Here is a 10,537-nt window from a genome sequence, read left to right as displayed (position 1 = left end):
CAACAGTTTGATGTTGTACAATGTACATATAGCGTTGCTTATCTATGAATGGAAGACATCACAACAGAGTGTGACTATGCATTTCTAGTTGTGGGTTTGCTTTCTCTCATTGTTTATCTATTCCTACTTGTGTGAAAGAATAATACGTTTGAGGTGAAACTATGAAACTGCCGTAAAAGACAGCATTTTTCCTTTCTATTTGCTCTCTTCTCTTCTTCCTTTTACTTCCCAATTCCCACCACACCTCTAATTCAGTTTGCTCTTTCAGCAATCAAATACTAACAACTTCCATATCTCATCTCTGTTTGTTTCTTTGGTGAGATCACTAGGCATGGAAAGAGCACAAAACTGAGACCTATAATAATATTTTTGTTTAGATAGATACCTCTAGATGTTCGATGAGGATAATTTTTTGTTGAATAAACATCTCGAACAAGTCTTATAAAATGACCGGTTCAGATCATCCAACTTTGAGGTCAGTCCATAGCGGTGTAGAAATTCTGTAAATGGCACCTATTACTCACAATCTTAAATAAACATTTAATATAATCAAATACAATTACATAACACTAGGCTCAAACATTAATCATTATGCAAAGTCTTCTTATCCACATGAAGATAAAGAAGAAACATCAAATTAGTTTTACACTGTGCTTGGAACTTAAGGAAACTGAGAAAAAAGAAAATGGGAGAGAAATTGTCATGCCCTCGATTTTTCAACAAAATAATGAATAATTTTCCATAAAGAAATTCTCACAAAGGTACATACGATGTTTGTCACGCCCCGCCCCGGAACGATACCCAAAGTGGGCCCGAACCGACACGGCCACGTGGCAATCCACACAAAAGACAAACAACTATACGACAACTAAATAAGAAATAGAGTAATACCCCAGCGGAAGAGTTAACATTAAGAATAAACAAGGTGTCTACGATAATTACAAACTCGAAGTCAAAGAGTACTTGACAACATTAGTCACAAATGAGTTTAGCAAAAGTACGAGTTTGACCCAATACAGCCAATTCGACCAAAAATACCGACACTCGATACTAATACAAGTGTCCCCAAAACGTCGACCGGCAGTGGACCAACTCTACGGCCACCTGTGACCTGGCAATCCAAAAAGGAAAATCAGAGTGTGTGAGATATAGAATACATTCAATAAAATACCACACAACCCGAAAGAATATCTCACTTGAATGTAATTCACATAAACTCAACACAGGTATTCAATTATATAACCACATGTATAAACATCACACACGCAATGGCACGTCTGCCACATTCCCATGTAACCAAGGCATTGTGTCCCGCACACCACATTCCCATTCACCGTTAATTAGACGGCATGGCCCACGATATGGTGTGACTCACTCCACAACCCTTTAGCGGTTACAATCAATACCCAATAAACATATATCATTAGCTAAATCTCAAATAGCATGATATACAATCACCACCTTGTACATCTCATTGAACATTAGCATATCAAACACACTCACCTTCGTATCGACCAAAGTATGCCAACTAAGATTTTGGCACCTCCTGAAAGACCGGCTCTTTACCTAGCCACAAGTTAACTCATATTAGATACGAATTCCACGAATACTCGGCACAAAGTTACAAAGCTAACAAAAAGCTAAACGATGACTATCGAATACAAATATGTCCATGTCAACACCTAAAAGTGTCTTGAAACGAGCATAAAGTTCAAATATAAGGTGGTGTTCCAACTAAAGGAAAAGAAGGTTTTGGAAAAAAGAAGGTAATTTCAAGTCCAAAAATTATGTGTTTACATAAATAGTTTTTCTATCAATATGGATCTTGTTTGATAGATTTCATTGAGATCTTTTATACGGTGCAAAAAAAATCAAAAAATTATTTTTTATTTTCATTATATTTGAGTTTGAAAATTGACGAAAAAGAACTTTTAAAAAAAGAACCTTAGTTGGAACACCCCCTAAAATAACTCTTGAAATCGGTTTGAAAACTTATGACCAATTCGTCTTATCTTAACCATAACTTCTTATTGGCCTTGAGTTAGCTCTTGAGACCACCACCAATGGAAAGTACACTTTCGGTACACGAATTTTGATATATAATTTGCCCAAAACGGAATCCGAATGAAAAAGATATGATCGTACGAAATTCCACAACAATTGCTGAAAAGTTACCCGAGAGGTACGGGTACCACAAAACTCAGTACAGGTACCCACCCAAAATCGACCCAAATGTTTCAGCACTGATCCGTCGGTACAGGTACCACCAAAAAGTGGTACGGGTACCAACTGGATTTTTCAGCGAAAATCCAGCACGATTTCCTTCCGATTTCCAACCTTTTTCTCTACTCAAACCACATCTAAAACTCCTCAAACTACACCAAATCATGCTTTAACTCATATATATCAAAGAGCTACTTAAGAAACTCAAACCCCATGAATCAAAGAAGCTTAAAACATAAAAACACAAGAGATTCAAGAGGTATTTTTCTCATACCCAACTTAACTTGCATCATCTAATTAAGGCATGAACCCAACTATTTAAGCATGAAATTAGACTTACCCAAACATGAAATCCAACAATTAAAATATGAAATTACCTAGATGATTAACAACCTAGACAACCAAGAACCTTCAAGCTCTCCTCTCTTCTTTTCCTTCTTCTTCTTCTTCCTCTCCCCAAAATATCCCCCAGGATATTTGATAAAGGCTATGGAAAAATTATTGTATGCAATTGAAACATGAACTTACTTATGCTCCACCCATGAATCACATACAAGCCCCTCGAACTTCCGTCATAAACAAATCAACCCCAAAAACATATAATTCAATTAAAAGATGAATTAAATACTCTAATATCCGGGACGGGTATTACAACTCTCCCCCCCTTAGAAAATTTCGTCCCGAAATTGAATTACCTGTCTGAAACAAATGCGGATAGTTTTGTTTCATTGACTCCTCGCCCTCCCACGTAGCCTCCTCAACCTTGTGATTCCGCCACAATACTTTCACATAGGGTATCACCTTAGAACGTAGAACTTGCTCCTTTCGATCAAGAATCTCAACCGGTGTCTCCTCATAGGACAAGTCCTCACAAAGTTCCAACGGTTCCGAACCCAGAATAAGTGATGGATCTCCCACAAATTTCTGAAGCATGGAGACATGAAACACATCGTGTAACCGAGCCAACTCAACCGGTAATGCCAAACGATAAGCTGTAACGCCAACTCTGTCAACAATTTCATAAGGACCAATATATCTCGGTGCCAATTTCCCTTTCTTTTGAAAACGAATAACCCTTTTCCAAGGTGAAACACGAATAAATACAAAGTCACCAACCGCAAACTCTAACTCACGTCTCCGTTTATCCGCATAACTCTTTTGACGGCTCTGTGCAATTTTCAAACGTTCTCTAATCAATCTAACACCATCTGCTGTTTGTTGTATTAACTCTGGACCCAGTGTTTCCTGCTCGGCACCCTCAGTTGTTTGTTTTATTAATTCTAACTGTCATTCTAACATACTCCTTTCACCTACATCCTCCCAACAAATTGGTGTCCTGCATCTCCTGCCATACAAGGCCTCATACGGTGGCATGCCAATACTACTCCGGTAGCTATCATTATAAGCGAATTCCGCCAACGACAATTTCTCTTCCCAACCGCCACCGAAATCCAGAACACTCGCTCTTAGCATATCCTCTAAAATCTGTATAGTCCGCTCCGACTGACCATCTGTTTGTGGATGAAATGCAGTACTAAATTTCAAAGAAGTTCCCATAGCATGTTGTAGGCTAAACCAAAATCTAGAAGTAAATTTAGGATCTCTATCACTAACAATAGATATAGGTGCCCCATGCAATCTGACAATCTCGTCAACATATAACTTAGCATACTTATCCGTGGTGTACGTAGTCTTAACCGGTAAGAAGTGAGCCGACTTTGTCAACCGATCAACAATAACTCAAATTGAGTCATATCCCCCTTTTGAACGTGGCAAACCTGTCACAAAATCCATCGTCACATGATCCCATTTCCACTCCGGTATTGGAAGAGTCTGCAACAAACCCGCTGGTCTCTGATGTTCTGCCTTCACTCGTTGACAAGTTTCACAACCAGCCACATACTCCGCAATCTCTATTTTCATACCGCTCCACCAGAAATATTCTTTCAAATCACGATACAATTTAGTGCTTCCCGAATGCATAGCATATGCAGAACAATGAGCTTCATCTAAAATTTCCTTCTTTAAAACTATGTCATTGGCAAACACATTCTCTTACCAAACATGATCATACCATCATCCCGAATACTGAACTCAGGCATTTTCCCCTTCATTACATGCCGTCTAAACTCTTGCGAATCAGGATCTTGCCACTGCCCATCTCTGATCCGATCTATAAACAAAGGTCGAACGCTGAAACGAGCTAACAAAGCCCCATTAACCCCCAATGAGAACTCTACCCCCATTTGTTTCAACTCAGTAAAAACTGAAACTCTCGAACACTGTATACATGCCAATCTTCCCGCTGTCTTTCGACTCAAAGCATCGGCAACCACATTCGCCTTACCTGGGTGATAGTGTATAGAACAATCGTAGTCCTTTATCAATTCCATCCATCGTCGCTGCCTCAAATTCAAGTCCTTCTGCGTGAATAAATATTTTAAACTCTGATGATCACTGAAAATTTCACACGATACTCCATACAAATAATGCCTCCAAATTTTGAGAGCAAAAACCACGGCCGCTAACTCCAAATCATGCGTAGGATAATTTTGTTCATGAACTTTCAACTGTCTCGACGCATAAGCTATAACTTTACCCCGCTGCATCAAAACACAACCCAATCCCTGCAATGAAGCGTCAGTGTAAACCACCAAATCCTCCGTACCAATCGGAATTGTCAAAACTGGAGCCGATACTAACCGTTTCTTCAACTCAAGAAAACTGCCCTCACACTCTTTAGACCATACAAATTTCACATCCTTCCTAGTCAATTTCGTCATCGGTAAAGCAATAGCGGAAAAGCCCTGAATAAACTTCCGATAATATCCCGCCAAGCCAAGAAAACTTCGAATCTTTGAAACACTTTTGGGACTCTCCCAATTAACCATCGCTTCTATCTTCTTAGGGTCTACACAAACTCCATCAGCAGAAATCACGTGCCCCAAGAATTCCACACTGTCCAACTAGAACGTACACTTGCTAAGCTTCCCAAATAAATGATTGTTACGTAAGACCTGTAGCACGATACGTAGATGATCCTCATGTTCCTCCTTGGTGTGAGAATAAACAAGAATATCATCGATAAACACGATAACAAAAGTATCCAAGAACGGCCGAAATACCCGATTCATCAAATCCATGAAAACTGCTGGAGCATTGGTCAAACCGAATGACCAAAAACTCATAATGACCATACCTGGTACGGAAAGCTGTCCTCGATACATCACTGTCCCTTACTTTAATCTGATGATAACCTAATCTCAAATCAATTTTGGAGAATACCGTAGCCCCGTGCAACTGATCAAACAAATCATCTGTCCTCGGCAATGGATATTGATTCCGAATCGTCACTTTATTCAACTGTCGATAATCGATACACATACGCATGGAACCATCCTTCTTCTTAACAAATAAGACCGGTGCACCCCACCGGGATATACTAGGCTGAATGAATCCCCGATCCAGTAATTCTTTTAGCTGCACTTTCAACTCAAGCAACTCTGCCGGCGCCATACGATACGGAGTAATAGATATCGGATTAGTACCCGGCAACAACTCGATAGTGAACTCAACTTCACGATCCGGCACAATACCCGGCAACTCATCTGGAAATACATCCGCGAACTCATTAATAATTGGTATTTCCTCTAATTTCAGTGCTTCCCTTTTGGTGTCGACCACATAAGCAATGTACCCTTCATAACCTTTACTCAATAAAGATTTGGCTTTAAGAGCCGAAACACGACAAGTAGAACTCACTACTAAATCACCACAGAACTTCACCTCAACGCTATCCGGTAATTGAAATATAACTTCCTCATTAAAGCAATCCATAACGGCATGATACTCCGATAAGAAATCCATACCCAAGATCACATCAAAGTCAGTCATATATAGCGGCAACAAATCTACAAATAACCTCCTTCCCCCAACCACCAACCCACAACTCGCGTAACACACATTAATAACTACTACCTCACCCACTGGTGTAGAAATAGCTAAAGCAACATTTAAAAGTTTAGCAGGCTTGTCTAAATGTTTAATGAAAGCATTAGACACAAAAGAATGCGTAGATCCAGGGTCTAGCAACACACGCGCATAAATACCAGAAATAACCAAAGTACCTGTCACTACCCCCGGTGAAGCCTATGCCCCTTGACGTGTGATCGCAAACACCCTACCCGTTGCCGTAGAACCACTAGCTCCTCCACCTCTACCTCCTTGAGCACTTCCCATCGAAGATGCCGCTGGCGCTTGTACCCAAGGACATTGAGCCGCCATGTGCCCCACCTCACCACAAGTAAAGCACTTGAAACCCTTTGTTGTATTCAGACAATCCCTCATCAAATGATCTGTTGATCCACAATTAAAACATCGACGAGTTATTGTTGTAGCACCACTCATTGTCTGCCTATTAGTCTCTTGTCCCGACTTCCCTTTCCACCACCCCGTGGAACCCCCTTGTGATTTTCCAAAATCTTGAGTTTTGGTAACTTGAGTTTTCTGACCGCCACCCTTGTTATTACCGCCTCCGGATTTACCAAATGCTGCACCTTCCGTCTTATTTTTCTTGTATGACTCCCGGCTTTCGTTGTAGTCCTGAATATCCTTTCCAACCATCCTGGCCATTTCCACTAACCGAGCATATTCCTCTTGCTCGTAGATAGTCAACCTTGTAGCTAGCTTCGGTAAAAGTCCTTTTCGGAACCGCTGACATCTTTTTTCTTCCGTGCTCACCAAGTCTGGAGCATATTTTGACAATTTTGCAAACCTTGCTTCATACTCTGGAACAGTCATACTACCTTGCCTCAATTCAATAAATGCCGCTTCTTGGTCCAATTTCCAACTCTTCGGAAAGTAGTGATCATTGAACCCTTTAACAAAACGCTCCCACGTCACCACTCGCGGTACCGCCGGTATAACTCCTGGCAGAGGGGCAGTCCACTGCCTTTCAAACGACTCCCACCAATCTCGAGCTTCACCTTTCAAGCTAAAAGTTGCCAATGTCAGCTTTTGTGCGTCTATCACCCCCATAGCATTTAACACCCGCTCCACAGCCTTAAGCCATTCCTCAGCATCATTTGGGTCAATTGCCCCCTCAAACTCCATGGTAAATAGCTTTTTGAACCTTTCAAGTAACCCAGTGCCCGTTCCACGAGTCATTGCCTCTGTAGTTTGCCATTGCATAAGAGCTGCTTGTTGTTCTACGAGTAAGGCCACAGCTGCAAGAAGTCTATCGGTAGCCCCAACAACCGGTTGCTGTACAGGAACTTCTGGTTGCTGAACCTCATCACCACTAGACGCAGCATCCTCGGCATGAACTGTATGCTCCGAAGCCATTTCCCAATATCTGTTTCAATCACTTTAACAACCAATAGCAAACACAATATTAGATATATAACTCACCCGTTAGCAAACACTCCCTCCATTCGACAACCACATTACTCCTATGGTCCACTACCGAACCCCAAACGACTCTCCACACAGAGACTAGAACGTACTAGCTCTGATACCAAGCTGTCACGCCCCGCCCCGGAACGACACCCAAAGTGGGCCCGAACCGACACGGCCACGTGGCAATCCACACAAAAGACAAACAACTATACGACAACTAAATAAGAAATGAGTACTGCTATGGGTACCGACGGTACCCATAGGGAAAATGCACCGACGGCCACCGGACGGCCGTCTCCGGTCACCGGACGGCCGATCCGAGCCGTCCAAAAATTTAAAAAAATAAAACCGAGGGGCCTTACGCGAGAATCAATGGCATCCGAGGTGTGTAGGGTACTTGATCCGAGCATCCATTTTTTGTGTATATTTGTATATACGTGTATATACACGAAAAAGGGGTACTCGGATCAAGTACCCTACACACCTCGGATGTCATTGATTCTCGCGTAGGGCCCCTCGGTTTTATTTTTTAAAATTTTTGGACGGCTCGGATCGGCCGTCCGGTGACCGGAGACGGCCGTCCGGTGGCCGTCGGTGCATTTTCCCTATGGGTACCGTCGGTACCAATAGGATTTCTGATAAGAAATAGAGTAATACCCCAGCGGAAGACTTAACATTAATAATAAACAAGGTGTCTACGATAATTACAAACTCGAAGTCAAAGAGTACTTGACAACATTAGTCACAAATGAGTTTAGCAAAAGTACGAGTTTGACCCAATACAACCAATTCGACCAAAAATACCGACACTCGATACTAATACAAGTGTCCCGAAAACGTCGACCGGCAGTGGACCAACTCTACGGCCACCTGTGACCTGGCAATCCAAAAAGGAAAACCAGAGTGTGTGAGATATAGAATACATTCAATAAAATACCACACAACCCGAAAGAATATCTCACTTGAATGTAATTCACATAAACTCAACACAGGTATTCAATTATATAACCACATGTATAAACATCACACACGCAATGGCAGTCTGCCACATTCCCATGTAACCAAGGCATTGTGTCCCGCACACCACATTCCCATTCACCGTTAATTAGACGGCATGGCCCACGATATGGTGTGACTCACTCCACAACCCTTTAGCGGTTACAATCAATACCCAATAAACATATATCATTAGCTAAATCTCAAATAGCATGATATACAATCACCACCTTGTACATCTCATTGAACATTAGCATATCAAACACACTCACCTTCGTATCGACCAAAGTATGCCAACTAAGATTTTAACACCTCCTGAAAGACCGGCTCTTTACCTAGCCACAAGTTAACTCATATTAGATACGAATTCCACGAATACTCGGCACAAAATTACAAAGCTAACAAGAAGCTAAACGATGACTATCGAATACAAATATGTCCATGTCAACACCTAGAAGTGTCTTGAAACGAGCATAAAGTTCAAATATAAAATAACTCTTGAAATCGGTTTGAAAACTTATGACCAATTCGTCTTATCTTAACCATAACTTCTAATTGGCCTTGAGTTAGCTCTTGAGACCACCACCAATGGAAAGTACACTTTCGGTACACGAATTTTGATATACAATTTGCCCAAAACGGAGTCCGGATGAAAAAGATATGATCGTACGAAGTTCCACAACAATTGCTGAAAAGTTACCCGAGAGGTACGGGTACTACAAAACTCAGTACAGGTACCCACCCAAAATCGACCCAAATGTTTTAGCACTGATCCGTCGGTACAGGTACCACCAAAAAGTGGTAAGGGTACCAACTGGGTTTTTCAGCGAAAATCCAGCACGATTTCCTTCCGATTCCCAACCTTTTTCTCTACTCAAACCACATCTAAAACTCCTCAAACTACACCAAATCATGCTTTAACTCTTGTATATCAAAGAGCTACTTAAGAAACTCAAACCCCATGAATCAAAGAAGCTTAAAACATAAAAACACAAGAGATTCAAGAGGTATTCTTCTCATACCCAACTTAACTTGCATCATCTAATTAAGGCATGAACCCAACTATTTAAGCATGAAATTAGACTTACCCAAACATGAAATCCAACAATTAAAATATGAAATTACCTAGGTGATTAACAACTTAGACAACCAATAACCTTCAAGCTCTCCTCTCTTCTTTTCATTCTTCTTCTTCTTCCTCTTCTCTCTCTCTCTCTCTCTCTCTCTACGTTGGAAGCAAGATGAGAATAGGGGAGAAATATCTCCCAAAATATCCCCCAGGATATTTGATAAAGGCTATGGGAAAATTATTGTATGCAATTGAAACATGAACTTACTTATGCTCCACCCATGAATCACATACAAGCCCCTCGAACTTCCGTCATAAACAAATCAACCCCAAAAACATATAATTCAATTAAAAGATGAATTAAATACTCTAATATCCGGGACGGGTATTACAGTGTTCCCCAAAAGAGATTTTCAGTTCATGTTTGCTTCACGTGGTTCCAAATATTCCAAAATATTACATCGTTGGCACACTGGCCCAAAATAATACCAATATTTACTAATAGAGTTTGGAATTTACAACGGTTCTTCAGAAGCGAAAAAAAAGTACTTAAGATTACAATCACATCTTTCAAAAAAAATTTACAAAGATGAACAAGTAACTCCTTTGGTTAGCTTTCAAAAGTAATGTCCACAATCCAAGCACTCCAGACATACAAGCTATTATCTTGAGATAGTACCTGAAAATGATGTAAGGTTTAAGCTACACTAGCCCAGCAGAAAAGTTTACGCAAACTCTATATACAAATGAAATGAGAGATGCCGAGGAAACACAGACTTTCAGATAACAGAGAAGCATAGATAAGACACAAGCACTGTATCAGAATTTAAGAACTTAAACAAACACTTCACT

Source organism: Rhododendron vialii, chromosome 2a (assembly GCF_030253575.1).
Source record: "Rhododendron vialii isolate Sample 1 chromosome 2a, ASM3025357v1".
Taxonomy (NCBI): domain Eukaryota; kingdom Viridiplantae; phylum Streptophyta; class Magnoliopsida; order Ericales; family Ericaceae; genus Rhododendron; species Rhododendron vialii.
This window is presented reverse-complemented; position numbering follows the sequence as displayed.